The following is a 15023-nucleotide window of genomic DNA, read 5'->3' as shown; positions in this document are numbered from 1 at the left end:
TATTTACTCTGATCGCTACTTTAATATTATTTGACCTAATGTGAGATTGAGGTTATTGATATTTCTCCTGGCAATCTTGATTCCAGCTTGTGCTTCTTCCAGCACAGCATTTCTCACAATATACTCTGCATATAAGTTAAATAAGCAGGGTGACAATATACAGCCTTGACGTACTCCTTTTCCTATTTGGAACCAGTCTGTTGTTGCATGTCCAGTTCTAACTGTTGCTTCCTGACCTGCATATAGGTTTCTCAAGAGGCAGGTCAGGTGGCCTGGTAGTCCCATCTCTTTCAGAATTTTCCACAGTTTATTGTGATCCACACAGTCAAAGGCTTTGGCATAGTCAATAAGGCAGAAATAGATGTTTTTCTGGAACTCTCTTGCTTTTTCGATGATTCAGCAGATGTTGGCAATTTGATCTCTAGTTCCTCGGCCTTTTCTAAAACCAGCTTGACCATCTGGAAGTTCACGGTTCACGTATTGCTGAAGCCTGTCTTGGAGAACGTTGAACATTACTAGCGTGTGAGATGAGTGCAACTGTTTATTTTTGTTTATTTGTTTATGTTTATATGTTTAATTGTTTATGTTTGTTTATTTGTTTATTTTTGTTTTTATTTCCATTAATCTAGGAGGTGGGTCAGAGAGAATCTTGCTGTGATTTATGTCAAAGAGTATACTATCTATGTTTTCTTCTAAGACCTTCAGAGTTTCTGGACTTATATTTAAATCTTTAATCCATTTTATTTTTGTGTATGGTGTTAGGAAGTGTTCTAATTTAATTCTTTTCCATGCAGCTGTGCAGTTTTCCCAGCACCACTTGTTGAAGAGGCTGTCTTTTCTCCATTGTATATTCTTGCCTCCTTTGTGAAAAATAAGGTGTCCATGTGTGTGGGTTTATCTTTGGGCTATCTTGTTCTATTGATTATTTCTGTTTTTGTGCCAGTACTGTATTGTCTTAATGACTGTAGCTTTGTAGAATAGTCTGAAGTCAGGGAGGTTGATTCCTCCCTCCATCTTTCTTTCTCAAATTGGTAATTTGATAAAAATTGCATTGAATCTGTAGATTGCATTTGGTAATATAATCATTTTGACAATATTGATTCTTTCAATCCAAGAGCATGGTATACCTCACCATCTATTTCTGTCATCTTTATTTCATCAGTGTCTTACAGTTTTCTGCATACAGGTCTTTTGTCTCTGTAGGTAGGTTTATTCTGAGGTATTTTGTTCTTTTGTTGCAATGGTGAATGGGATTGTTTCTTTAATTTCTCTTTCTGATTTTTTATTGTTAGTGTATCCAAATGCAAGTGATTTCTATGTATTGATTTTATATTCTGTTACATTACTAAATTCATTGATTAGCTCCAGTAGTTTTTTGGTAGCATTTTTGGTGGGATTTTTGGTGGTTTTGGCATTTTGGTGAGCATTTTGATGGCTTTTCTATGTATAGTATCATGTCATCTCCAAACAGTGAGAGTTTTACTTCTTCTTTTCCAATCTGGATTTCTTTTATTTCTTTTCTTCTCTGATTTCTGTGACTAGGACTTCCAAAACTATGTTTAAATAGTAGTGACTTCCAAAACTATATGTTTAAATAGTATGTTTAAGTAGTGGTATCTGGTTCCAAATAGGAAAAGGAGTACATCAATGCTGTATATTGTCACCCTGCTTATTTCTCTTCTATGCAGAGTACATCATGAGAAACGCTGGGCTGGAGGAAGCACAAGCTGGAATCAAGATTGTCGGGAGAAATATCAATAACCTCAGATATGCAGATGACACCACCCTTATGGCAGAAAGTGAAGAAGAACTAAAAAGCCTCTTGATGAAAGTGAAAGAGGAGAGTGAAAAAGTTAGCTTAAAGCTCAACATTCAGAAAACGAAGATCATGGCATCTGGTCCCATCACTTCATGGGGAATAGATGGGGAAACAGTGGAAACAGTGTCAGACTTTATTTTGGGGGGGCTCCAAAATCACTGCAGATGGTGACTGCAGCCATGAAATTAAAAGACGCTTACTTCTTGGAAGAAAAGTTATGACCAACCTAGATAGCATATTGAAAAGCAGAGACATTACTTTGCCAACAAATGTCCGTCTAGTCAAGGCTATGGTTTTTCCAGTGGTCATGTATGGATGTGAGAGTTGGACTATAAAGAAACCTGAGTGCTGAAGAATTGATGCTTTTGAACTGTGGTGTTGGAGAAGACTCTTGAGAGTCCCTTGAACTGCAAGGAGGTCCAACCAGCCCATTCTAAAGGAGATCAGTCCTGGGTGTTCATTGAAAGGACTGATGCTAAAGCTAAAACTCCAATACTTTGGCCACCTCATGCGAAGAGTTGACTCATTGGAAAAGACCCTGATCCTGGGAGGGATTGGGGGCAAGAGGAGAAGGGGACGACAGAGGATGAGATGGCTGGATGGCATTACCGACTCGATGGACATGAGTTTGAATAGACTCCAGGAGTTGGTGATGGACATGGAGGCCTGGCATGCTGCGATTCATGGGGTCGCAAAGAGTTGGACACGACTGAGTGACTAAACTGAACTGAACTGAACTGAGAGCACTTGTCTTGTTTCTGATCTTAGGAGGATATGCTTTCAGTTTTTCACTGTTGAGAACAATGTTTTCTGTGGGTTTGTCATATGTGCCCTTATTATGTTGAGGTATGTTCTTCTATGCCAATTTTCTGGAGAGTTTTTTTATAATAAATGAATGATTAGTTTTGTCAAAAGCTTTCTCTGTGTAGATTTTTTATCACAGTTTCAATTTCAGTGTTTGTGATTGGTCTGTTCATATTTTCTAATTCTTCCTGGTTCAGTCTTAGAAGGTTGTACATTGCTAAGAACTTGTCCATTTCTTCCAGGCTGTTCATTTTATTGGCATATAGTCGCACATAGTAATCTCTTATGATCCTTTTTATTTCTGCATTGTCTGTCATAACTTCTTTTTCACTTCTGATTTTATTAATTTGAATCTTCTCCACTTTTTTCTTGATGAGTCTGTCTAATTAATGGCTTGTTAATTTTGTTTATCTTCTCAAAGAACCAGCTTTTAGTTTTATTGATCTTTGTTATGTTTTCCTTCATTTCTCTCCCATTTATTTCTGCTCTGATATTTATATTTCTTTTTTTCTTTTTTTCTAGTTGCTTTAAACGTAAGGTTAGGTTGGTTATTTGATGTTTTTCTCATTTTTTGTGGTAGACTTGTATTGCTATAAACTTCTCTCTTAGCATTGCTTTTACTGCATCCCATAGGTTTTGAGTTGGCGTGTTTTCATGGCCATTTGTTTGAAGGTATTTTTTTATTTCCTCCTTGATTTCTTCAGTGATCTCTTGGCTATTAAGAAGTATATTTTTTAACCTCCATGTGTTTGTATTTTTTACAGTTTTTTTTCCCCTGTAACTGATATCTAATCTCATAGCATTGTGGTCAGAAAAAAATGCTTGATATAATTTCAATTTTCTTAAATTTACCAAGGCTTGATTTGTGACCCAAGATGTGCTCTATCCTGGAGAATGTTTCCTGTGCACTTGAGAAAGAAGTGTATTCTGCTGTTTTTGGATGGAATGCCCTATAAATATCAATTAGGTCTGTCACATCCAATGTGTCATTTAAGGCTAGTGTTTCCTTATTAATTTTCTGTCCAGATGATCTGTCCATTGTTGTGAGTGGGATATTAAAGTCCCCTACTATTATTGTGTTACTGTCTATTTCCTCTTTTATAGGTAATAGCTTTGCCTTATTATTGAGGTGCTCACATGTTGGTGCATATTATATATTTATAATTGTTATATCTTTTTGGATTGATCCTTTGATCATTATGTAGTCTCCTTCCTTGTCTTTTGTAACAGTCTTTATTTTGAAGTCTATTTAATCTGATATTAATATTGCTACTTCCACTTTTTTTTTATTTCTACTTGCATGGTATATCTTTTTCCAGCCCCTGACTTTCAGTCTGTATGTGTCCCTAGATCTGAAGTGGGTCTCTTTTAGACAGTATATATATATGAGTCTTGTTTTTTTTCAATCCATTCAGCCAGTCTGTGTCTTTTGGTTGGAGCATTTACTCCATTTACATTTAAGGTAACTATTGATATGTATGCTCCTATTACCATTAACTTTATTGATTTGGGTGTGGTTTTTTGTTTTTTTGTTTTGTTTTGTTTTGTTTTTCTGGGTAAGAAATGGTTTTATTCAGACTCAGAGAGAAGCACACTCCACAGACAGAGTGTGGGCCACTGCAAAAGGCAAGTGCCTTGGATTTGTTTTTGTAGGTCTTTTCTTTCTGTTTCCTGTCTAGAGAAGTTCCTTTAGCATTTGTTGTAAAGCTGGTTTGGTGGTGCTGAATTCACTTAATTTTTGCTTGTCTGTAAAGCTTTTGATTTCTCTGTCAAATCTCAATGAGATCCTTGCTGGGTAGAGTATTGTTGGTTGTACGCATTTCCTTTCATCACTTTAAGTATATCCTGCCACTCCTTTAATGGCCTGCAGAGTTTCTGCTGAAAGATCAAGCTTTTAACCTTATGGGGATTCCCTTGTATGTTATTTGTTGCTTTTCCCTTGCTGCTTTTAATATTTTTTTATTTGTGCTTAATTTTTGTTAGTTTGATTAATATGTGTCTTGGCATGTTGCTCTTTTTGGATTTATCCTGTATGGGACTCTCTGGGCTTCCTGGACTTGGGTGGCTATTTCCTTTCCCATGTTAAGGAATTTTTCAACTATAATTCCTCAAATATTTTCTCATACCCTTTCTTTTTCTCTTCTTCTCTGGGACCCCTATAAGTCAAACGCTGGTGCATTTAATATTGTACCAGAGGTCTCTGAGACTGTCCTCATTTCTTTTTTCTTTATTCTGTTCTGCTTCAGTTATTTCCACCACTCTATCTTCCAGCTCAGTCAGTTATTCTGCTATTGGTTCCTTCTAGTGTATTTTAAATTTCAGTTATTATGTTGTTCATTGTTGATTGCTTGTTCTTTAGTTCTTCTAGGTCCTTGTAAATTATTTCTTGTATCTTCTCAATCCTTGTCTCCATTCTATTTATCTGTGCCTCCATTTTATCTCCAAGGTTCTGGATCATTTTTACTACCATTACTCTGAATTCTTTTTCAGGTAGATGGCCTATTTCCTTTTTCTTTGTTTGGTTTGGTAGTTTTTACCATGCCCCTTCATCAGCTGCATGTTTCTCTGTCTTCTCATTTTGTTTAATTTACTGGGTTTGGGGTCTCCTTTCCGCAGGCTGCAAGGTTCTCAGAAGGTCTCTGGACCTGATGTTGGTGATGTGGGATCAGCTCCGACTGAGATCTGGCCTTACTCCAACTTGTACTTGCTTCCAAAGCCAACAGTTGCCCCCAAAGCTCACAGTCGTAAGCCAATTGCAGGGATTTAATCTGCTGCATCCGCTCCTGCCAGAGTGAATTCCTTTCCTCTTGTTTGGTCACACAGCCCCTGGTGTTCCGCTTTGGTTTTGGCCCCACCTCTGCGTGTAGGCCACAGACAAGAGGGGCCTAATAAGGCCAAGGGCTCACTTGCTCAGTCAGGCTAGGGAGTAAAAGGGGTAGGGCAGACACAATGAGGGAGTGCCTGTGGCAGTAGAGACCTGCTGAAAGCTGCTAGAGTCAGAAGTGGGTCACGTGCTGTCCCAGGCGAACTGACCCTGGGTCCCTTGGAAGAAACAAGCTACACAGTCTTCCAGGAAGTTGTGGACAGTGACCTGCTCCCGCTCACAGCTTGGCAGCCACTGTGGCAGCCGTCACAGCCACCTCTGGTGTCGCAGACCATACCCTCATGCCATGCCCCACCTCCTTTGACACTCGTGCCATCGTTGATGGCAGTAGGTCCCCGGGCATGCCCACCTCTGGGGTCACAGACCACAGCCAACTCACCCCACCTTATGACACTCACAAAGGCACGGGCCTGCAATCTGTGAGCACTTGGAGTTAGATGGTCCCAGTGGTGATGATCTCTTGCCTCTCTGGCAGACCCAGGCTTTTCCCTGGGCTCTTTCTGCATGTTGTACTAGTACCCTTAGAGTAACTTCAAGGCAGGCAACCTCAGTCCTCATCTTGGGGTCCGATTCCTAAAGCCTGAGCCTCAGCACCCAGCCCCCACTTGCTGCAGTGGGCATGAAAACTGCTTCTCAGCTGGGAGTGCTGGTCAGCAAAAATCTCTGTGCTGAATTCTCTCCCATTTGCCTTCAGAGGACCTGTTGCATTCCCCTCTGAGGTTCCGAAGCTCCTGTGAGGAGGGTTCAGAGGAACTTTGCCTCCTTCACGACTCTCTCCCTGAGTTGCAGGATTCCTCCCATTTTCCTTGGCTCTATTTTTTTTTTTTTCTTATTGCTGTTTCCCTACCACTTTATTCAAGATTAGCTATAGAGATTAGCGTGCCTTTTTGGAAGTCTGAAGCCTTCTGGCAGCATTCAGTAGGTGTTCTGTAGGAATTGTTCCATGTGCAGCTGCATTTTTCATGTATTTTGGGGGAGGAAGAGGATCTCCACATCTTACTCCTCCACCATCTTCAACACCTCCCTTCCAAAAATATAAACTTTTGCTTGAGTATTTTTAATTGGACTGTAGGTAAATGATCACATTCCTTTTTAAAAAATTGTATAGCTTATAAATAAGGCCAAAGTCTCCTACCACCCCAGCCACAGCCCCAGTCCTTTGCCCTTTCCCCATAAGCAGCTGGTTGTCTCCTTTGAAACCTTTTTCCTATGCGCATATACCCTCCCCCTTACACACACAGAATAAAGTATTGTTTTTAGTGCGTGGGTGTATGTTTCAGAATAAATTGTTTCATACTCTATATATTTGCTTTTTTTTTTCAGCACTTACTGTGTTGTAATTTACTTTTTTCCCCTCAACACCATGTCTTAGAGATCTAAGATACCACGTTTTAGAAAATGGGCAGGTTCATTGTTTTATTTTGTTGCATAGTATGCTATAGTGTGAATTTACTAAATTTATTGAGCCTTTCTCAAGTTGATGGAGCCTTAGGTGATTTCTAGTTTGGGCCATCACCAGTGATGATGTTGTGCTTATCCCTGTACGATTTTCTTTGTACACATGAAAAATGTGTATGAATATGATCTGCTGCAATAAGCAAGAAACTCATTAAACAAATAAGGGTTGTTGGGTTTTCCCCCCTCTTTTCTGAAGGTAAGGAGTAACTGGGATTGCTTTAGTTGTGTGGTGATGCACCCTGAGATCCAGGCTTTCTAACTTTTCACTCTGCGAACTTTAATATGTTGTCTAATATCATCAACCTTGGTGCCTCATACTCACCATACGGTTGCAGCAGCTCTGGACATCACTTCTGGGATCAGAGCTAGAAAGGGGAAGAAAGAAAGATCATAGCCATTTATGTTCCTTCTTATCAGAAGAACAAATACTGACTAAGAAACAATCTCAATGAATTTCCACTTAGGTATTACAGGCCAGAACTAGGTCCTTGACCTCTCCTACTGTAATGGAGACTCAGAAAGAGGGAAGAAGGTTGTCCTGATTGGCTTAAACCAATTCTTCAAGTCTTATTGCATATTAGATTCATATGAAAGTGAAAATGTTAGTCACTCAGTCATGTCTGATTCTTTGCAACCCCATGGACTATATTGCACACCAGGCTTCTCTGACCATGGAATTAGCTAAGCAACAATACTGAAGTGGGATGCCATTTCCTTCTCCAGGAGTTCTTCCCAACCCAGGGATTGAACCTGGGCAGATTCTTTACCATTTGAGCCACCAGGGAAGTTCATTAGCCTCATAGGTGAGCTATTTAAAAATACCCATGTCTGGACCCCACTGCCAGAGGTTTTGATGTAATTTGGTCTTCGGTGAGTTCCAGATACTGGTGTTCTTTAAAAACTCCCTGTATGACTAAAAAGTCAATCAGAGTTGAGAACCAGTGGCTTACACCAATCATGGTCTTCTTCCTGGAGCTGAGATTTATCATTTAGGATTAGATTCAGGTGCAAGTGACCATGTGCAACATAACCACAACCCACACAAGATAGGGTATTAACTTCTTGCTCAAGTAAAAGTTCAATGATAGTTGATTCAGGGCTAGATTGGTCTCCATCCTGTCAGAGGCTCAGACTTCATTATCTTGTAGATCCGCCATGCAAGGCCTCCATTCCCAACTTTATTCAAAACAGTTATTTCAGCTCCAGCCACCATTTATGTATTCCAGCCAGCAAGAAGAAGGACAGGGGAGGAGAGCAGAGGCCCCAGTCCTTTAATGACACTTCCTGCCAGTTGCACACACCACTTCTCTCCTCCCACATAATACAGAAAGCAATGTGTCAGTCTTAGTCAGTGCTTTCATTTCAGAAGGTCTCCTCTACCTTGGGACAATAAGCATATTTTCCAATGTTTTTTCAAGTGCTGTAATGGTCACTAATTTGTCTGAAATGTAGTTTTATATAAAATGTGAAATATAAATATCTAACTTTATTTTTTTCTGAAAGTTTAGCTAATTGCCCCAGCATCATTTATTATCTGTTCCTCCAGATAAGAACTTCTACTTTTATCAAATATTAAATTCCCACATATATATTAGGTCAAACAAAGTGAAAGTGCTGATATCTATCACTTCACTGGAGCTTTATTTTCTTAGTAATACCAGTCACTATTAGATGTCATATTTTGTTTCTTTGTTTTTTGTCTGTGTCTGCCACTTGAATGTAAGTTCAATGAGGACTGGAATTTTGTGGTTTTTGTCAACCCTGCGCTCATATGTATCTGCTAAATGAGTGAATGAAATTTATCTCTATGTTTGTTAATATATATTGATAAACGTTTTCATGACTGAGCCATCCTTAGATGTTAGAAAAACTTGGTTATAATACAGTATTCTTTAAGTATACTGCTCTAGTTGATCTGTTAAGATCTATGTAAGTCCTTTGCATCTGTGATCTTAAAAGAGCTTGGCTTTCTCTTTTATTTGTTTCTGCTGCCACAATCCAATCTGGGTGTTAGGACTGAGAATCAGGGATTTTCAAAGAGACAAGCATGGCCTGGAAGCAGACATGGAGTAGGAACTACCAGGAGAAGCAACCGGCCACGAGCCCTGGGTGTCCCTGTGTGTGTGTCTTCCTGGGTAAGCCAAGGATGCAGGGTCCTAATGGCTCTTTGCCATTTCTCAGGCTTGTGTTTGCAGTGAGGGATGAACTAAGACTTCCCTCTAGGACAAAAAGCAGTCTTACTTATTTCCTGCTATAAAGCAAGTGGGTTCTCCAAGTTCAGTGTCCCTCAGATGCAACATAAACCCATTGTATGCACAGCATCTACTCGGGCCCTTCATGTTGCCCCTGTGGGACTTGGGGGGCAAGGGAGCCAATGTAAACATTATGCCTATGCTGCTTGCTGTGAGTAATAGATCCTTTGTCTCTGTCCTTAGAATCGTAACTTGGCCAGCATCTATGAAACAGTAAGAGGCTAATTATTGACTTATCAGCAGGGTAAATTCAAATGCCAGACCCTGACAGTTTTGGCAATGAGGATAGGGTGCTGACAGGGGTATGGCTTGTGGAAAAGAAGGAACGAGGACACTGTGGACCATATCAGGGTATATGCCAAGACTCACTGGCACATGTTAGTGAATCCGCTCACTCAAATGGTGAGCAGGGTGAGGGTGGCTAGAGTGAGAGTCTCACATTGTCCTACCTGTTAATGAGGCTAAGCAGTGAGAGGCAGGATTGAAAAAAGCCACCCGAATGGTGCTTTGGTTCCTGCTCACTCTAACCCCATGCAGGAGGAGGAGGGATATTACGACAATGGGGCAGAAAGCTGCACAGCCTCACCCAAAGGTCAATGTGGATGAGGCTGCTGAATCAAAGGGTCCCAGTATCTGAAATAAATGGTATCAGTGAGGATGTTTGGAACAGAGCTTTAAATGAGCCCCAAAACATAACAAGTTTATTTGATTGAGCCCCACAGATGGCATTCAAATCCAAAGTGAACAAAAATCTTTGCTTCTGGCATAGATCTGCCCTTTGATGCTGTGTTCCCCATCCCTCACTCCCATCCACACACCATATTCAGCTGCTTTGATGAAAAAGCGAAGTATGCTGAGAACTTCATGGAACTGAGGACCTCAAATGCTTACAGCTCTGTAGGACTCAATGTCCGTGTCACCATCTTACCCTGTCCTGTGGATGAATGCAGGCAGAGGTGGCTGAAGTCACCAAGGGATGCAATGTGAAGTGGGGGCAAAATGGTCCTGGGCTTGGGTTCTCTCTGGACTGATGCTGGAGATTCACGAGGAAGGAGGCAGTGGCACACCAACCCTGAAATCAGAGGCAAGAGAAAATGAAAGTCTTCCAGCTTCCCAGCCTCCTGCCATGAGCTAGCATCCCCCACCACCCAGCACTCCCTGCTCTCCCTTCAGGAATACCATGATCTCCTAAAGCTGTTGTGATAGCTCCTGGCCCATACATACTAAACTCCTTAGTCTGTTTTCCCATAAGGTGAAAATATCTGTTGCATTTCTTTTTTAAATTTTTAAAAATTAATTTGTCCTATTATTTTTATTTGTGGCTGTTGCTGTGCCCAGGTTTCTCTAGTTATTGTGAGTAGGGGCTACTCTCTAGTTTCAGTGTTCAAGCTTCTCACTGTGGATTGTGGTGGCTTCTCTTGTTGGGGAGCACAGGCTCCAGAGTGTAGGCTCAGTAGTTGTGGCACACAGGCTTAGTTGCTCCTAGGCATGTGGGATCTTCCCAGACAAGAAATCAAACCCTGCATTGGCAGGCAGATTCTCAGCCACTGAACCACCAAGGAAGTCCTTATTGCATTTCTATACCCTAACAATGAACACTCAGAAAGAGAGAAATGAAAAAATAAACCTATTTACAATTGCATCAAAAATAATAAAATACCTAGGCATATATCTAACTAAGGAGGTAAAAGACTTGTTCTCAGAAAACTATAAATCACTGATGAAAGAAATTGAAGATAAGACAAACAGATGGAAAGATATACCATGTTTATGTATTGGAAGAATTAATATTGTTAAAATGACCATACTACCCAACACAGTCTACAGATGCAGTGCAGTACCTGACAAAATACCAATGACATTTTTCACAGAATTAGAAAAAATAATTCTAAAGTCTGCATGGAAACACAAAAGATGCCAGATAGCCAAAATCTTGAGAAGGAAAAGCTAGTGTCATCAAAATAGCTTGATACCAGCACAAAAACAGATATTCTGATCAATGCAACAGAGTAGAGAGCCCAGAAATGAACCCACACTTATATGGGCAGTTAATCTACCACAAAAGAGATAAGAATATACAATGCAGGAAGGCTCTTCAATAAATGGTATGATAGAAATGGACAGCTACATCCAAAAGAGTCAAACAGGACTACTCTCTCACACCATGCACTAAGATAAATTCAAAATGGATTAAAGACTTAAATATAAGACCTGAAACCATAAAACTTCTAGAAGGAAACGTAGGCAGTACACTGTTTGACATAGGCCATACTAATATTTGGGGGGATATTTTTCCTCAGGTGAGGGAAACAGAAGCAAAAACAAACATTTAGGACTACATCAAACTAAGAAACTTTTGCACAGAGAAGGAAAATGTCAACAAAACAAAAAGGTCAGCTACTGGATAGGAGAGAATATTTGCTCAACATCACTTAATCATCAGGGAAATGCAATTCAAAACCACAATGAGATATCACCTCACACCCATCAGAATGGCTACTATAGAAAAGACAACAAATAACCTTGTTGGCTAGGTTGTGGAGAAAAAGGAGCCCTGGTACACTGTTGTTGGGAATGTAAATTGGTGTAACCACTATGGAAACAGTACAGAGATTCCTTTAAAAATTAAAAATAGAACTACCATATAAACTATGAGAGTTGGACCATAAAGAAGGCTGAGCACTGAAGAACTGATACCTTTGAATTGTGATATTGGAAAAGACTCTTGAGATTCCCTTGGACTGCCAGGAGGTCAAACCAGTCAACCCTAAAGGAAATCAACCCTGAATACTCATCGAAAAGACTGATGCTAAAGCTGAAGCTCCAATACTTTGGCCACCTGATGCAAAGAGTCAGCTCATTAGAAAAGACCCTGATGTTGTGAAAGATTGAAGGTAGGAGGAGAAGGGGACGGCAGAGGATGAGATGGTTGGATGGCATCACTGATTCAATGAACATGAGTTTGAGCAAACTCTGAGAGATGGTGAAGGACAGGGAAGCCTGGCATGCTGCAGTCCATGGGATCACAAAGAATCAGACATGACTGAGTGACTGAATGACTGAACAACAAAAACCACATAAACTAGTAATTCTATCCTGGACATTTATCTGAAAGGAACAAAAACACTAGTTCAAAAAGACATATGTCCCCTTATGTACATTATAGCATTACTTACAATAGCCAAGATATGGAAGCAATCTAAGATTCCACTAATAGATGAATGGATAAATAAGATGTGGTATATGTAAGAAATGGAATATTATTCAGCCATAAAAAAGAATGAAATCTTGCAATTTGCAACAACATAGAGGGTATTATGCTAAAGTGAAATGTCAGACAGAGAAAGACAAATACTCGATGAATTCCCTTAAATATGGAATCTAAAAATCAAAACAAATGAACAAACATAACAAAACAGAAACAGAGTTACTGATACATAGAACAAACAGATGGTTGCCAGGAGGGGAGAGTAGAGGAGACAGAAAAGAAATAAGTGAGGGACATTAAGAGGTAAAAATTTCCAGTTGCAAAATAAATGAGTCAGGGGTATGAAATGTACAGTATGGAAGATATAGTTAATAACTCTGGCCTCCCAGAAATAGGCCTGGCAGAAGTGCAACCTTAAACCAAGGAGGCAGAGCTGAGACTGGGTTTAAATTTTTGAAATTAAAGTAGGTCTACATGTTAGGTCTTTTCTTGTAAGTAAATAGAATTAGGCGCTAGGTTTCTGAAAAGTTCATTGTTGAGGGCCTAAGAGATTTGGAACCATTTGCAGACCAATATGGTGAGTTCAGAGTCGATAACATCCTTCTCTAAACAGGAGATCATGAGTAACTTTCTGCCTGGGGGAGGGTGTTATGAACTTCTCATTGTTACAGGTAAAGGATTTGAGGACCTGATAACAGTGAATCTAACAAAGTACACACCAATGGGAGAGTATGTGACCGTACAAAGGATTAATCTAGAAGTTCGTTCCAATGAGATGGCGACATTCTTGCAGCGGGAGCTCCATGTCTCTAAGTTTCTCAGCCATCCCAATACCCTGCCATATCAAGCCACTTTTATTGCAGATAATGAGGTGTGGGTTGTCACATCATTCACAGCATATGGCTCTGCCAAGGACCTCATCTATACACACTTCGGTATGAATGAACTGGAAATTGCTTACAGTCTGCAGGGGGCGCTCAGGGTCCACGACACCCATCACATGGGATGCGTGCACAGGAGTCAAAACCAGCCACTTACATTCTGATCTTAACAGCAACTCAGCACAATCAGTCACTGGCAGTAGCAGCACAGTACTTTCTCAAGTGCTGAATCAAGGTTCTGCCTTGGCTCAGCTCATAAGTCCTCTGGCAGAATCTTCAGGTTTATGTTGCCAAATTTGATATTGCAGTGTGAGAATCACGGCCTGTGAAGTGGCTGATAGCCACGTCCCCTTTAAAGATATGCCCACCACCTAGATGCTGCTGGAGAAGCTGAACAGCACACTGCCCTGCCTGTTGGACACCAGCATCAACCTCCCTGAGGAGCTGACCATGAGCCCCTCATACTCAGCAGCCAATTATGGCCTGAGTGACAACCTGGCCACCAGCACTCCCAGGACCTCCAACGGCGACTTGCCATCCCACCCTGATCACCATAACTTCTCACCCCATTTCCTCCACTTTGTGGAGCAGTGCATTTAGTGCAACCCAGATATAAGACCAAGTGCCAGCTCCCTCATGAACAATTCTTCCTTTAAGCAGATCAAACGACATGCCTCAGAGGCTTTGCCTAAGTTTCTTCATCCTGTCACCCCCAAAACCAGTTTTGAAGGCCACTAGTCTCTGCCACTAGTCAGTGGAATCTTTGGCCTGGTACCAAACCTGGAAGAGCTGGAGGTGGACGACTGGGAGTGCTAAGCCTATGAAGAAGGTACACATTCTCCATCTGGGGCCGTGTGAGCTTCTGGGACCCTTCCAGAGGGTTGGCCACATTCCCACCCTCCTGGGGGGCAGATTGGGCAGAAAGGACATTGCTGCCACGAGAGCCTGCTGCTTGCTGACTAGGAAAGAAATTCCTAGAGAGAAACTTTATTGCTCCAGGGCTTTTGAGACACGAGGGAATCCCAACAACCAGGGATCAAGAGGGGCCAAAGAGCTGATATTCCTGGTCCTGCGAGCTCAAGTGACCTGACCTCTTCAGAAGGAAAAGACGCTGTTCTGGCCAAGGAGGACTGAAGTGCAAGCCCAGGTTTTGACTCATCCACCCAGGGAACTGTGTGACTTCTTCCCACTCTGGCTCTCCTATCAGCCTCGTTCCATTCTTCTCCCCTGCTCTCAGATCCTATAGGTCCGTGGAGGGGCAAGTAATAAGATACCCTCCCCTCAGAAAGGAAAGTGAAGTTGCTCAGTCGTGTCCAACTCTTTGTGACCCCATGGACTGTGACCTGCCAGGTTCCTCCATCCGTGGGATTTTCCAGGCAAGAACACTAGAGTGGGTTTCCATTTCCTTCTCCAGGTGATCTTCCCAACCCAGGGATCGAACCTGGGTCTCCCACATTGCAGGCAGACTCTTTATCACCTGAGCCGCCAGGGAAGCCTCCCTCCCTTTGGACAGCTCCTAGTGACTGAAGGGAAGGGTATTTTTTCTTTTTAAAGCAGTAGGTGAAGGCTAGGGCAGTCCATCCTCATCCTCCTTTTCGCTGGGGCCCTGACACCTAAAACCTTCCCTTGGTTCATCTGTAAAGCTCAGTCCTTTCCCAACAAGAGTCCATGTTACCGCCTTCTGCCAGCTGCCACGGTGCTTCTTCTAACGGCCATA

At 41.3% G+C, this 15023-nt stretch overlaps 1 pseudogene; it reads left to right on the top strand.

Annotated features, from left to right (window-relative positions):
• The first annotated feature begins 13044 nt into the window (after positions 1-13044).
• Positions 13045-14034, top strand: LOC129624992 (STE20-related kinase adapter protein alpha-like; annotated as a pseudogene).
• Positions 14035-15023: the final 989 nt, after the last annotated feature.

The sequence above is a fragment of the Bubalus kerabau genome, chromosome 13, assembly GCF_029407905.1.
Source record: "Bubalus kerabau isolate K-KA32 ecotype Philippines breed swamp buffalo chromosome 13, PCC_UOA_SB_1v2, whole genome shotgun sequence".
NCBI classification, from domain to species: domain Eukaryota; kingdom Metazoa; phylum Chordata; class Mammalia; order Artiodactyla; family Bovidae; genus Bubalus; species Bubalus kerabau.
The sequence above is the reverse complement of the archived record's forward strand: the minus strand, read 5'-3'. Positions and strand labels throughout refer to the sequence as shown.